Source organism: Balaenoptera musculus, chromosome 9 (assembly GCF_009873245.2).
Source record: "Balaenoptera musculus isolate JJ_BM4_2016_0621 chromosome 9, mBalMus1.pri.v3, whole genome shotgun sequence".
Taxonomy (NCBI): Eukaryota; Metazoa; Chordata; class Mammalia; order Artiodactyla; family Balaenopteridae; genus Balaenoptera; species Balaenoptera musculus.
In genome coordinates, this window is record NC_045793.1 from 63,198,405 (window position 1) to 63,213,354 (window position 14,950).

General features: G+C 40.2%; 1 protein-coding gene across 1 annotated transcript in view; it reads left to right on the top strand.

The window, feature by feature from the left end:
- The first annotated feature begins 503 nt into the window (after positions 1 to 503).
- The window catches only part of NXPH1 (neurexophilin 1), a 402,818-nt gene continuing 388,371 nt past the window's right edge, over positions 504 to 14,950 (top strand). The window contains exons 1-2 of the mRNA XM_036864560.1: positions 504 to 663; positions 1,198 to 1,317. The gene's annotated coding sequence lies outside the window, so the exon portion shown is untranslated. The remainder of the gene's footprint in view (positions 664 to 1,197; positions 1,318 to 14,950) is intronic.

Genomic DNA, 14,950 nt, shown 5'->3' on the forward strand with positions numbered 1-14,950 from the left:
TGAAGAGCTGACTTTGGTGAGAATTCTCACCCCTTGCTCACTTCTGCCAGTTTTCCCAGGATTCTGTGCGCAGGCTCTGCAGCGAGTGGGGTGTCCCAGCGGCTCTTACCCTGGTCATGAGAAACTGCTGAGGAGGAAAAATAATTTTCGCTCGACCCATTTTGGTGAGTGCTTGGCTGAGACCCTTTTTCTCCAGGGCACCCCGTAGTAAATGGATAAGCTTATCCAGGGTTAAAGTTCTCCACTGTGGCCACTGTAATTCAAGATTATTTTCGGTAAGGTTAACTTGCTTGTTCAGCCTTGAAGCAAAATTTTGTTCCCTTGAGGCCTCACACTGGACCTAGTCCGGCTTAAGTTGGACCGGGACCCGGTCTGGTTTCCAAGTCGGACCCAGGCTGACCCCGGACACGGTCTGGTTTCTACGTCGGACCCAGGCTGACCCCAGACACGGTCTGGTTTCCAAGTCGGACCCAGGCTGACCCCAGACACGGTCTGGTTTCTAAGTCGGAACCAGTTGGACTCCAGTCGGTTTCCGGACCCAACCCGGAAAAAGAGCCGCTCAAAGAAAGTTTGAAAGCTCACGACGCAAAAGCTGCAGAGGCAGGAATGAGGAGGGCCTCACCCACCACCGGCAAGAAAGCGGCGAGCTCAAGGGGCTCACAGGTACATTCACCTGCTTGCTTGTTGCTCCAGAGGGTCCTCGGGGGTCTCCTCTGGTGCCCTCTTCTGAAACCAGGACTGTTAAAAGATAAACTGAGGCATATTAAACATTCTGAGAGTTTTTTTGAGCAAAAATCGATTTGAATCAGGCAGCATTCCATCCAGCAGATAGAAGGGGCTCCGAGAATCTATACAAAATGAGATTTTTATAAGCAGAAGGGAGCAGGAACTAGGCAACAAAGTGGTTGGTCATTGCAAGGTCGCTTCCCTTTAAGGGATGGCAGGGGTCTGTCAGGCAGATAACCTACTCATTGCTGATAGGTGATTCCTGACTGACTGGTTTTAGACTCCATTTCTGGGAGAACTGAAACTGTAATTAATTTATGTTTTGGTTTGGTGACGTGGGGTTTAACGTAAGTGACTCCATTTGGGGCCTGTTGTCTTGTTTTTACAAGACTTAAATTTAAAAATAAATTAACTTATTTATTCTCTCACCTATTCAACTCCTACTCTTGTGTCAACCTCTGTGTGAACCAGGAGGGATTAAGAAATAAAAGCACATCCCTTGACTACTGAAGCCTCTGGTTTAGAACCTGTGCAACTGACAACACACTGGCTTGGATTTGGGCTTCCTTTTCAAATATAGACAGCAGCAGGGTAAGTCTTGATTTTCACTTTGTTTGTCATTATTTCCTGGTTTGCCTTTCATGGTGGTGAGGTCCTTACCCCTGCCTTCTGAATCCCCACTCCTCTCAGACAACCCTTATCTTCTACACATGGTTGAATGAATGAGCACTTACTTAGGCTTACTATTTTCCCCTTCATTTAATATTCACAACTTGTGATTTGTAAAATCTTGATATTTCCTTTAGTGCAGAGTGATAGCACCTCCAGCTTAGTCCTTTTCCAAACTATCTGGCTGACTTAGAATTCCCACATTTCCCAGTCTCTGCCATAGTGCTCAATTTTATCTTTTTTCATAGCATTTCACATTATTTGCAATGATTATCTTTATTAATTGGTCTATAGCTATTTTTTCCCCCTATGATGTACGATGTGAAACCTAAGTGTCAGCACATTTAAGACAGTTTCCCTGAAACCTGAGTAAGGGGCAAAGTGAGGAACCTAACCCAGGCTTTTAGACTTCCTAGTTTGGGGTCTTTACCATACACCCGAACTGCCTTAATTCCTGGAAGGGTGAGACTCTCCTTATCCAAGTTTCTGGACAAGAAAGTGGATCCAACCAGAGAGAATGTGGAGAGGGATGCCTCTCTCTGCTTTGTATCCTTGTCCACTGTGGCTTATCAGTCAGGAAGTGGAGTCATAGGCAGTATATACTCAGTTTAGTTTCCCCAGAAACACTGACAGGTGGTGCAAACAGAAATCTGAATTATTTATAAATGACTGTAGGAAAATATTTACTTTGGGAACTCTTACCATTTTATGCTTGATTCATTTATGGTCTACTGTTTAGAGCTGCAGTTGGCTTTACTATCATTTATTCTTTCGTACATTGAGTCAGTGAGCCTTGATTCAGCAGCTACTACGAGGATAAACCAGATTAGGTTATCTTCTTAAGCATTTAGGAGTCAAAGTAAATTTGATTGACTTACAGCTGTATTTTAAATATATTGCCCCCTCATTCATGTTCACCTGTATACTCTAGAGGGAGGATGAATTCTGGAGCACACAACAGTGACATAGAGGATGGCCTGTTATATCTCTCCCCATATTCTAGGGTATGTATATGCCAGCACCTAACAGTCCTTGTCACATGGCAGATGGTCAATATATACTTGTTAACCAACTGCCTGAATGAATATGATGATGCCATCTTTCTGCTTGAAATCCTCTAAGGGCCTCCTATTGTACATACAGTGAAGTCCTTTCTTTGACTCTGACCTTCAAGCCCTGCTTACCTTTCTAACCTCACTTATGCAGCCCCATCTGCACTACTCTTTTTAAACTCTCTCCTATCCAAGGACTTTGGCACATGTTTTCCCTTTGCCTGGAATGCTCTTTTTTCTGTCCTTCTTCAGGTCCCAGGTCAAATGTCCTGTTCTCAGAAAGGCCTTCCTTGACCTCACTATTTAAGCATGTTCCCTTACCTTTCTCCATTTCAGCAACTTGTTTGTAACCTTTGTAGCATTTATTTCAGTTTTCAATTTTCACCTCTTTCACTGTCATTCCTACATCTAAAGCCCCATCATCTCAGGCCTGGACTATTCCTGCCCTCCTACATTTTGTCCTCCACGTCGCAACCAGAGTGAATTTTTAAAATAAATAAGATAGATTGTCCTAGTTACAATCCTGGCTCTGCTCTATACAAGCATGTGTGATGAAATGTGATGAAATGTCTTCGGGCCTCTGTTTCCTTATTTGTAAAATAGGGATAGTACAGTTGACCCTTGAACAACACAGGTTTGAACTGTGAGGGTCCACTTACATGCAGATATTTTTCAATAAATTAACAGCTGGTTGAATCTGCAGATGTGGAACCTTGGATATGGAGGGCTGACTGTGAAGTTACACGTGGATTTTTTACTGCGTGGGGCGTCTGCACTCCTAGCCCCTGCGTTGTTCAAGAGTCAACTGTAGCAACACCCCTTTCATAAGCTTGCTGAATGATTAAATGAGTACATATTTGTAAAGCACTTAGAACAGTCCAAGTTCATAGTCAGCGCTATATTTTAGCTTTGAACATATAATAACTGAAACTCCCATTACTTCTTATTATACTCTAACTAAAATCCAGACTTCTTAACCACAAGTCTCTGAGGCTCTACATTATCTTGTTTTCTTGCCTCTCTCTTCAAACTGACTGCTTACAACTCTTCTCCTTGCTCCCTATCCACCCGCATCGACCTTTTCTTCCAGGCTTCTGGTCTTAAAACCTGCTTTACTAAAGCTGAGAATGCTCATCCTCTAGATCTTAGTGTAGTTCTCTCCTCACCAATTCAGGCTCTTCTGAGAAACCTTTCCTGACCACCTTATCCCTCCCCCTCCCCCTCTCGTTCTTTATTCCTGCATCCCTATTGTCCTTAACAGTTGTCATAACCTGCTATTATCTTATATCAATATATTGATCTATTTACTTGTTTTTTCCAGTCTCCCACACTCTCAAGTTATCTCTATGATATCAAGCACTTTGTCTGCCTGGTTTACCTTTCTATCCCCAGGATATAAAACAGTGCCTATATAAAACAGTGCCTGGCATCTAGTAGGTGCTCCATAAATATTTGTTGGATAAATTGCAAAACGGTCTTACAAGTGTACTTTACCATTGGTGGAATTATTGCCATTTCTGCCATTTCATACTTCTTGGCTAAGACATAAAATCTATGGCATAATTTAATCTCCTTAAATCAACTATAAGCATTTGGCTGGGATTAAGCAAATTCCAAATTTACATGATTAGAGTACAAGGAATTGTTTTGACCTCTCATAATTGTATGTTTCAAAGCTTTTTTTGTGTTTTCAGTGCCTGGAGTTATTTAAATAGGTCTGCATTGTGATATTTTTCAGTCAATACCATTGTTATTAAATCTTTTTGTAAAAATGCTATCTCTGATCTTTCCTGATACATGGAATTTAAATTCTTTGGAATAGTTGAAGAAGATAAAGAAAGAAGGAAATAAGGCTGGGGTGTTCTCTCGAGACTCCATAGCCTAATGTGCTTTGAGGAATGTATATTCTGATTCATGGCACATTTTCCAGTTTGGTAAAAATGGAGTATAGTGATAGCCCACTGCAGTGTTATATACAAAGTATATTGAGAGCCCTAAGAAAACCATTAGAAATCCAACTGGGGATTTCTTGTGTGTCTAAAACTGAGAATAGGAAATCTGCTTTGCCCTGATACCCTCCCTCACTTCCCTCATTTCTGGGGTCTTATAGAAACCTAATCAAGTAAGCTGGCCTAGCAAGGAGGAAGCATTGCAAAAAAGCAAAGGAGTTCAGTCTGTCTTCTCCTATGCCTAATAGAACAATCTGCCATTATTAAACAACTAAAGAAATTTAAATAAAATCAGATGATTATTCAATGTGCAGATCATTCAAGATATAGGTGAATATCAGAGAATGAGAGAAATTCCATTTAGAATCTTTTTTTTTAAAAATAAATTTATTTATTTATTTTTGACTGTGTTGGGTCTTCGTTTCTGTGCGAGGGCTTTCTCCAGTTGCGGCAAGTGGGGGCCACTCTTCATCGCGGTGCGCGGGCCTCTCACTGTCGCGGCCTCTCCCGTTGCGGAGCACAGGCTCCAGACGTGCAGGCTCAGTAGTTGTGGCTCACAGGCCCAGCCGCTCTGCAGCATGTGGGATCTTCCCGGATCGGGGCACGAACCCGTGTCCCCTGCATTGGCGGGCGGATTCTTAACCACTGCGCCACCAGGGAAGTCCCCATTTAGAATCTTTGACGTCCCTTTCTAAGATCTGCAAATGTAGCAAACATATGAGTCCTTAAAGATAGAATGTAACTTCAGCCCATCCCTCAATTCTTTCCTGGGCCCACCTTGTCTTCAACATCAGTTCCTGGAATCTCAAAGTGGGAGTGAAGCTCGCCACTTGGTAGAAGATGAAAGGTGGAAATCTGATGGTTTGTTTTTAGGTAGTGTCATTGTGTTCTTGCTTCAGAGTGTTCCTTCAGATGGGTCTCATCATATTGTCTTGGCATTGAAATGGCTGCATCAAAGCAGCTTCATCAACAGATCATACACTTAAAATAGAAAACAGGCACATCACCTCAACACGAGTAGTTGTTACACTATCTGCCTTTCTGAATATGCTTCAGCGACACCCACGCTAATTAAATGAAGTCGATTAGAACTCAGCAGTGACCTAATTCCATGTCTAGCACATCAAGAACTGTTTGTTTATACCAGTTATCAGAACAGGGTTACCAAACTGTAGAAGTAATTTAGGTGGCACTTTCTAAACAATGTAGATCAATTTAAAGTGGATTCACTGTGGTAAGTGACTCATGATGGAATAGTGAGATCAAACCTATGATAATGTTTATAAAAGGAAGAGAACGTGAGAAGAATAAAATATCTTAAGTTATAAAAATTCTTCAGACGAATCGATTTAGTTAACTATTTATTGAGTGCCTACTATGTACCAGGCATTGGGGGTACAGCAGTGGACAAAATGGACCAAAAAATTCCCTACCTTCATGGAGCTGTCATTTGTGAGGGAAGGTCAATAAAAATATTGAAAGTTAAGTGTGTACTATGTCAGAAAGTGATAAGTGCTATGAAGAAAAATAACACAAGAAAGGGGAACATTTCACTTCTAATCTGTCACCAAATTCTGATGGTTTTACTTTCGAAATATATTCAGAAACCAGCCACTTCCGCCACTTCCACTACTCAGCTCAAGCCGCCAGTGTATCGAGGGCAGAATAATGCAGTAGCCTCCAGATTGGCCATCCTGCTTTAACTTGGCCCCTTTCTGTTTATTCTTTTTCTTTTTTGGCTGCACCGTGCGGCATGAGGGACCTTAGTTCTCAGACCAGGGATCAAACCCTGCACCCCCTATCTTGGAAGCATGGAGTCTTAACCACTGGACTACTAGAAGTCCCCCTTTCCATTTATTCTTAATACAGCTCCCAGAGTCATCTTGCTAAAAAGAAGTCAGGCAGTTTCACTTGTCTCCTCTAAACTCTCCAGTGGTCACCCAGAGAAAAGCTCAAGTCTTTGATATGGGGTTGGCCAAAAAGTTCGTTCGGTTTTTCCATAAGATGTTATGGAAAAAACCCAAACAAGCTTTTTGGCCAACCCAATAGTAGCCTCAAGGTCCGGCATTATCTGGCCTTTGTTTGCCCTTTGTGCTTCTCTCTTATAGCCCTGGGGCCTGCTTGCTCTTCCTTGAACACTGGGTATCTCCTGCCTCAGGGCCTTTGCTCTTGTCCTTCCTTTGCCTAGAAATCATCTCTTTTACTCTTTTTGCTTTTCGTGTCACCTGCTTTCGAATCAACTCTGGCATCTGCCTGGGGCTGTGCTGATGGTTATTTCACAAAACAGAACAAGCAGGGAGTTTGACTCCAATTATTACCTTTCACCTGTTTTGCTGGCCACACTATCAAGCACCTGTGCCTCATTAAAAGGGTGCTAGCACATGTTATGTCTTGTCTGTTCATCACTCCCATCCAGTTACTCAACTACCAATTTTCTCATTTCACCCTCACCTTGTTCATTGGACCTATGCTCTTATCTTCCTGGATTATGCCCTTGGTCCATTAGCACTAGGACCCTGCCTGTCTGTCCTGGTGCTGTATGTTTGAACTGCCTTGGGAATGCACCTTCCTTCTGACTTAGATCCAGGGAACTTTTCTAGCTGAAAGCTGTCACCAACGTCATCCATGCCTCCTCATAGCAGGCAGAATTTGGACACCATGAGCTTAAGAAGGCAACTTCCATTTTAATGTGAGTAGTAAATAGAAAAATGTTGTCCGACAAAATTTTACCTTAGAGCTGGTAATGGCCCTTTATGCAGCTCTTTACTGAAGTGGAGTGGAAGTTCTTTATGCAGCTCTTTACTGAAAAGGAGGGAATGTTATTTTTATTGGCTATTTAGATTATTAATCCCACCATCAATTGGTAGAGTTATTAATAGTGTGCTCTCTGCAGAGATCTGTACTTTTCTTGTCTATCCTTGCTCCACATTGCAGCAGTGATAAATTCTGTTATCTTTCATGCTTTTTGGTTTTTTCATGTTGCTCATCTTTGGGTGGTAAGATTATAAAGATTCAGGTATGGCCTTGGAGGAGGGAAGAGAACATGGTCCAACTAGCTTTCCAGAGTCTTCTGCTAACAGACAGCAGAATATGTGTGTGTGTGTGTGTGTGTGTGTACACACACACACACAAACACATTTTAAAATATATACAGTATTTAAATAAGACTATAGACTCTCTCTCTCTCTCTCTCTCTCTCTCTCTCTATATATATATATAGACTCTGGTTGGGGCGATTTGATTCTTCCTAGTTTCCCATAATTTATAACAGCATCTCAATTCCTGTTTTATTTCTAACAGTCAGTATTCCAGTTATCTACTGCTGTATAACAAACCATCCAAAACCTTAGTGGCGTAAAGCTAAAACCGCCTTTTTTACACCCATGAAATTTGTCGTTAGGGGTTTGCACAGCACACAGTAGGGATGGCTTGTCTCTGCTCTATGATGTCTGAGACCCTAGCTGGGAAGAAATGAGTGGCTGGGGGTGACTGAGTGGCTGGGGGTGACTGAGTGGCTGGGGGTGACTGAGTGGCTGGGGGTGACTGAGTGGCTGGGGGTGACTGAGTGGCTGGGGGGCTGGGAACCATCTGGAGGCTTCTTCCTGCACATGTTGGAACCTGGTTTGGGATGATTTGAAGGCTGGACACAGCCGGGACACTGTGATCTGGTGTTTCTACCTGTGTCCTTTCCGTGTGGCTCGGGCTCCCAACAGTATGATATTCTTTACACATTAAAGTGTTGTTTAGTGCTATCTAAAATAGAGTTGCCCAGTGATGAAAGTAGCTTTCACAAATTCCACGTTCCAAAATCTCTCAGGCCCTTATTCAAGAAATCGTTACTCTTATTTCACAGTTCCAGTAGGGATGCACCTCACGTAACCTGGCCTATAGAAGATTATGAGCAGCCAATTGGACAGTCAAGGGTGACTGCCGGAGTCAGGTGAATGGATAGGGCAGTCACTGTCAGATTGGTATTGGGATACAGATTCAGTTTTAATCCTTTAGAGGAGGTATGTAAATCTTCATTGCAACTCAGAAAGAGCAACAGTGGGGACCACTGTGTGTAAGAATCACTAGATCAACATGAGTCACTAGCCCTTTACGACAATATAGTGTGGGAAGGGACCAATTTTATGTACTAGTCAAGGACAGGTTTTGTAGCAAAGCACTCGGGTTCACATTCCTAGTTCTGTTTCTTAACAGGTGTGCTGCCTTGGTTCTGTAAAATGTACTTATCAGATCCATCTCATAGGCTTATTTTGGAGGAAAGGGGAGATTAAGTGAGGTAATGTCTTTAAAGCAGAGTGTGGATGGTAAAAGCTGATAAACAATCGTACCATCTCTGAGAGTCCCACTGATGACCCTGAATCATTAAGAGAAGGGCACATTATAATAAGTGTGCTCATTTATTGAAACTAGAAAATGTATCATAAATATTATAAAGATTAAAATTATAAAGATCATAAAGTAAAATATCTGGATCAGACAATGTCCTGACAGGAAAGAACCCATTAAAATTGGATAATTGAAGAGAGTTGAAGAGAGTTTTGCAGATACGTGAGCAGCGTATAGGGAAACCACTGGATACAGAGAACAGGGTGGAAAAGTATTATCACTCCGAGGTCTCGGGGGAGGGGATGGGCTTACCAGGACTCAGACACAGTGAGGATGAGAAGAGGGTTGCTGAGACCCTTGTTGGAAGGATGCAGCTTGCCTGTGGGGACCCCTTAGGGAGGAAGGTGGAAGGAAGATACCCTGACCTCACTCTTTCTCTAATCTGCTGGAAGCCAGTGGGCAAGGAAGGCAGTTTGCTTGTGAGGGCCATGCAAGTTAGCCTTCTGGGGCTGGGAACAGAGTGAACCAACAATAAATAGCCTTTTTCATCTTCCGGACAAGGGAAAGATGAAGAGATAAACTATGTGTTGTTTGTAAAACATAGAACTTCAACAAAGGAGATTAATGGAGCTTCCCTCTCTCCCTCTGTCTGTTTTGGTGTCCTGTGGGTGAGGCACAGGGTGATTTAAGATGCATTTAGCATTTAGTAGTTTTCCAGCAGGCTGTTTAATGCAGACATTCTTGTTCCTACATTGCCATCCTCACTCAGCAGGCCTGTTAGGGGATGAGAACTACGTTAGAAGCTGTGGGAAAAACAGGCTAAGGGGGAAACTCGATCCTTATCTTGCAAGAACTTATATGTAGTTAGGGAGATAGGACAAGCCCATGATAGCCAGCAATTCAAGATGATGTATCATTATACATGCCTCAGGAGTTCGAAGAGGGACGTCATTGGGGTCTTGGAAAGGTTCTTGGCTGTGACAGTGCAGGGGAGCTGTACTTTGAAGGTGGGTGAGATAGAAAGGAAAGCATTCTATGTGACCAGAATAAATGAAGGAGTGATATTTGAGCTCCAGTAGCACCAGCCAGAACAAGTATTACCCAGTAAGCAAGGTGGACCCAGTCTGAGAGTTTTAGAGGATCTCAAATCTGGTTTAGGGGAAAATGTAGTATATTAAGTCACTGGGGAATAAGGTAGGTTTACTTTTTTGCTTGTTGCCTTGATAAATCTGGAAGGAACGTCCTGGAAGAAATAATAACAATTTCTAATGTTGACTTTCTTGATTAACATAGAGTCTTTCAATGTGACCAGGTAAATCCAGTAATTTTTGTCAGTTTTTCTAACTGCTGAATTGCAAGGAAGTGCTGACTTAGAATCTTGAAATAATGAGGTTATTAGATTTACATGAATTAATATGGTTGCAGGAATTTGATTTATACATCTTCCTGAGACTGAATAGTTAATTAACTGATGACTAAAATAACTTTATAGATTTATCTACGAAGAATGCGTTCCTAAATACTATAAGGCTTATTTATTTAACCCACTTTTGAGCGTCATGTAAATGAAATCACACAGTATGTACTCTTATGTGTCTGTTTTCTTTCAATAATACATTTTTGAGATTCATCCACATTGATGTGTACTGTGGTTCATTAATTATCATTGCAGTATAATATTCCATAATCTATTCTGTTGTTGATGGGCACTTTAAAAAAGTTTGGAGTTGTTTTGAATACTGATGTTGTAAAACGTCGTACATGTACATTTTGTTGGGTATATATTTAGGAGTTTAACACTAGGTCATAGGACATTTATATCTTGAACTTTACTAGTAATGCTAAATTATTTTCCACTTATACTAATGTATACTATGATCAGCAGTGTTTGACAGTTTTCATTGGTCGGCATCCTCATAAACAGTTGATGTTATCAGATTAAAAAAAATTTTTAGCCATTCCAGTGGCAGCTCAGTCATACTATATTGTAGATTTACTTTACATTTCCAAGGTTACATAATGATGTAAGGCTATTTCCCTATATTTAGTTTTATTCATTGGATTTTCTCTGCTGTAAAGTGCCTGTTTAAGTCTTTTGTGCATTTTTTAAATGGGTTGTCTTTTATTGATTTGTAAAAGTTTTTAATATAGGAGTCCTACATTGATTGATTATAGGTACTACAATTAGTGTTTCCTTCACCCTGTGGCTTGCCTGTCACTCGTTTAATGGTGTTTTTAGGTGAACTGAAGTTCAGTTTTATTAATAACTGAAGTTCTTAATTCAATACAATCTAATTTACTAAGATTTTTGGTGGCTTTTCTCTCTTTCTTTTTTCCTTTCATTCTTTCTTTCCTTTGTTTAATAAATCATTTTCTATCTCAAAGTCATGAAGATATTCTATATTATCATCTAAATGCTTTATTATTTTGCCTTTTACACTTAAGTCTATAATAGATTTGAGATTGACTTTTTGTGTGGTGTGAGATGGGTTCCAATTTCATTTTTTCCCATATGTTTACCCAGTTGTCCAAACACCATTTATGAAAAACGTGGTCATTCTCACTGCTCTGCAATGTCACTTTTGTCATAAAGTGTTTTTATATGTACGGGGTCTATTTGTGTTCTCTCTGTTCTTTTTCACCGGTTGTTTCGAATAATCTTTCACCAGTATCATAATCCTTTCATTACCTTAGTTTTATGTTAAGTTTTGATATCCAGCAGCGAAAATCCTCCCACCTTGTTCTTTCCTTTTGGAATGTCTAGAATATAGACAATTCTTAGACCTTTGCCTTTTCTTATAAATCTTAGAACCAGCTTGTCAAACCACACACACACACACACACACACACACACACACACGATCGGTTGGTATTGTGATTGAGATTGTGTTGAGCCTATAGATCACTTTGAGGAGAACTAAATCCTTATAACATTGATTCTTCCAGTCTCTGAATATGGTAGATATTCCTCTTTCTTTAGGTCTGCTTTCATTTTGCTCAACAAAGTTTAAGAGATTTGCATATCTTTTATTAGTTTTATTCCTTAGGTACTTAATATTTTTGTTGCTATTTTCAACCACATTTAAAGAATTGTTTAAAATAAATATTTTTAGTGAAGTATGACATCCAAACAGAAAAATGCAGAAAACACAAGTATTGTAACTGAATGAATTATCACAGAAACATACCCTGGTTATTACTACTTAAATCAAGAAATAGAACATTGCCCGTGCCTCAGAAGCCATCCTCATGCCCTTCCCAGTTAGGATATCTTCTCTCTTCCCCAACGGTATCCTTTAATCTGATTTCTAGCACTACAGATAAGTTTTGTATGTTTGAATTTTATATAATTTTGAACGCATTATGCATTCGTCTTTATTTGGCTTTGCCTCAACAATATGTTTTTGATATTCATCCATGTTCTTGCATGTAGCAACAGTTTATTCATTTTCATTGTAGTTCTGATTTACCCGACCTAATGACTATTCAGTTAACAACTCTTCATTATAATGGCTTTTGAAAATTTATTTTTTGGAATGACTTTTTATTTAGTAAAATGACTTTTTCAACCCTAAAGCATACTCAATGAATATGTTATAGGAAGTGATGTTTTAACATTTGATTTCAGGCAGACACATTCACCAAAATTCTTGAACAATTGTTCCTAGTCAAAGAATATCATATGGAACAAATTCTAATTGTGTGTCACATCTGCATGAACCCAAAATGTGTTGTTGTTTTTTATTTTTTTAAATTTTATTTATTTATTTATTTTTGGCTGCATTGGGTCTTTGTTGCTGTGCACGGGCTTTCTCTAGTTGCGGAGAGAGGGGGCTACTCTTCGTTGCCATGCGTAGGCTTCTCATTGCGGTGGCTTCTCTTGTTGCTCTAGAGCACAGGCTCAGTAGTTGTGGCTCACGGGCTTAGTTGCTCTGCGGCATGTGGGATCTTCCCGGACCAGGGCCCAAACCCGTGTCCCCTGCATTGGCAGGCGGATTCTTAACCACTGCGCCACCAGGGAAGCCGCAAAATGTGTTGTTTTCAATGGATACAAGAGAGAGGCAGCAGTGTTATCTCCCATGACTCTTCAAACTGCTGTGTTTCTACTTGCTTCCAGGAAATCTCATGTTTAGCCTTTATTTTGCCCTCTTTTGTTTTACTATGCTGTTACTTTGTTTATAAGTGCAATTTGAGTGCAAAAACCATAACCCCCAAAATGCTGAAAAGTTGTTATAAAAAATGGTGCAGAATACCATGATATCACTTATATGTGGAATCTAAAATATGATACAAATGAACTTATTTACAAAACAGAAACAGACTCACACATAGAAAACCAAACTTATGGTTACTGAAGGGGGAAGGGGAAAGGGGAAACGGGGTAAGGGAGGGATAAATTAGAAGTTTGGGATTAGCAGATACAAACTACTATATATAAAATACATAAACAACAATGTCCTACTGTATAGCACAGGGAACTATATTCAATATCTTATAATAAACCATAATGCAAAAGAATATGAAAAAGAATATATATATATCTGACTCACTTTGCTATACACCAGAAACTAACACAACATTGTAAATCAACTATACTTCATTAAGTAAATAAATAAATACATAAATAAATAAAGGTGCAGAAAGAAGAAAAAAGAATGAATACAATAAATCTTTTTTTTTAAAATTAATTAATTTATTTATTTATGGCTGTGTTGGGTCTTCGTTTCTGTGCGAGGGCTTTCTCTAGTTGTGGCAAGTGGGGGCCACTCTTCATCGTGGTGCGCGGGCCTCTCACTGTCGCGGCCTCTCTTGCCGCGGAGCACAGGCTCCAGACGTGCAGGCTCAGCAGCTGTGGCTCACGGGCCCAGTTGCTCCGCGGCATGTGGGATCTTCCCAGACCAGGGCTCGAACCCGTGTCCCCTGCATTGGCAGGCAGATTCTCAACCACTGTGCCACCAGGGAAGCCCCCTACAATAAATCTTATATCACATTATATTTTATGTGCAAACTACTTTTTAACTATTGTTTTTCACTTATATAAACTTGTTTTTGTTTTTCAGTTGATACATATTCTATCTGTGAATATTGTTTGGGTCTTTATGATTGGAATAAAATGCATTAGTTTTTTCCATTAACACTAACAAAAATACTTTTCATTGAATGTTTTTGCTTTAGTAGCTGTGACATTGTGATTTATAACAAGAAATATATATTTGGTCTTCTTCCACTGCTCCTGGCACATAGGTCTTAAAACTTTGGGAACTTCCTAAGTGATGAGAGCCATAAAGGTGTCTTTTGCTATGTTAATGAGGTAACTTTTGGATCTCACCTAAGGATGGGGTCTGGTTGTCAGGAGAACCAACTATGTGATTGGAGGATTGGAATGTTCCAACCCACTGAGGAGGGGAGAGGGGCTGGAAGTTGACTAGATGGCCAATGGCCAATTATTTAATCAATCATGCCTATGTAATGAAGTCTCCATAAAAACCTAAAAAGAACAGGATTGGGAAAGCTTCTGATTTGGTGAACACGAGGACATTGGGGGAGACTGGCACTCTGAGAGGGCATGGAAGCTCTGCACTCTTTCCCCATGCCTGTCCTATGCACTTCTTGAATTTGGCTGTTCTTGAGTTATATCCTTTTATAATAAACTGGTAATCTAGTAAGTAAAATGTTTCTCTGAGTTCTCTAAGCCACTCTAGTAACTTAACCGAACCTAAGGAGGGGATTGCTGAAGCCTCCAATCTATAGCTAGTCAGTCAGAAACACAAGTGTTAACTGAGGCTGGAGAGGGATGCAGGCTTGTAGGACTGAGTCCTTAACCTGTGGGATATGATGTTGTCTCTAGGTTGGTAGTATCAGAATTGAGTTGAATTGTAAAACACCCAGCTGGCGCCGAGAATTGCTTGGTGATGTGGGGAAACCCCCTCCACACACTGGAATTAGTGATCAGAGTCATTAGTAGCAGTGTTTTCAGGAATGAATTAAAGTCATTGAACAAAGGATAGGTATATTTCATTGTATGACTATCCCATTTGTCCATTATATTATTGATGGATTTTTTTTTTTTTACTGTTTTCCTATTTCTGGTAATTAAGAATGTTCCAAAAAAGAGGGGATATATGTGTATGTATAGCTGAATCACTTTGCTGTACAGTAGAAACTAACACAACATTGTAAGGCAACTGTACTCCAAAAAAATTTTTTTGAGAAAAGAAT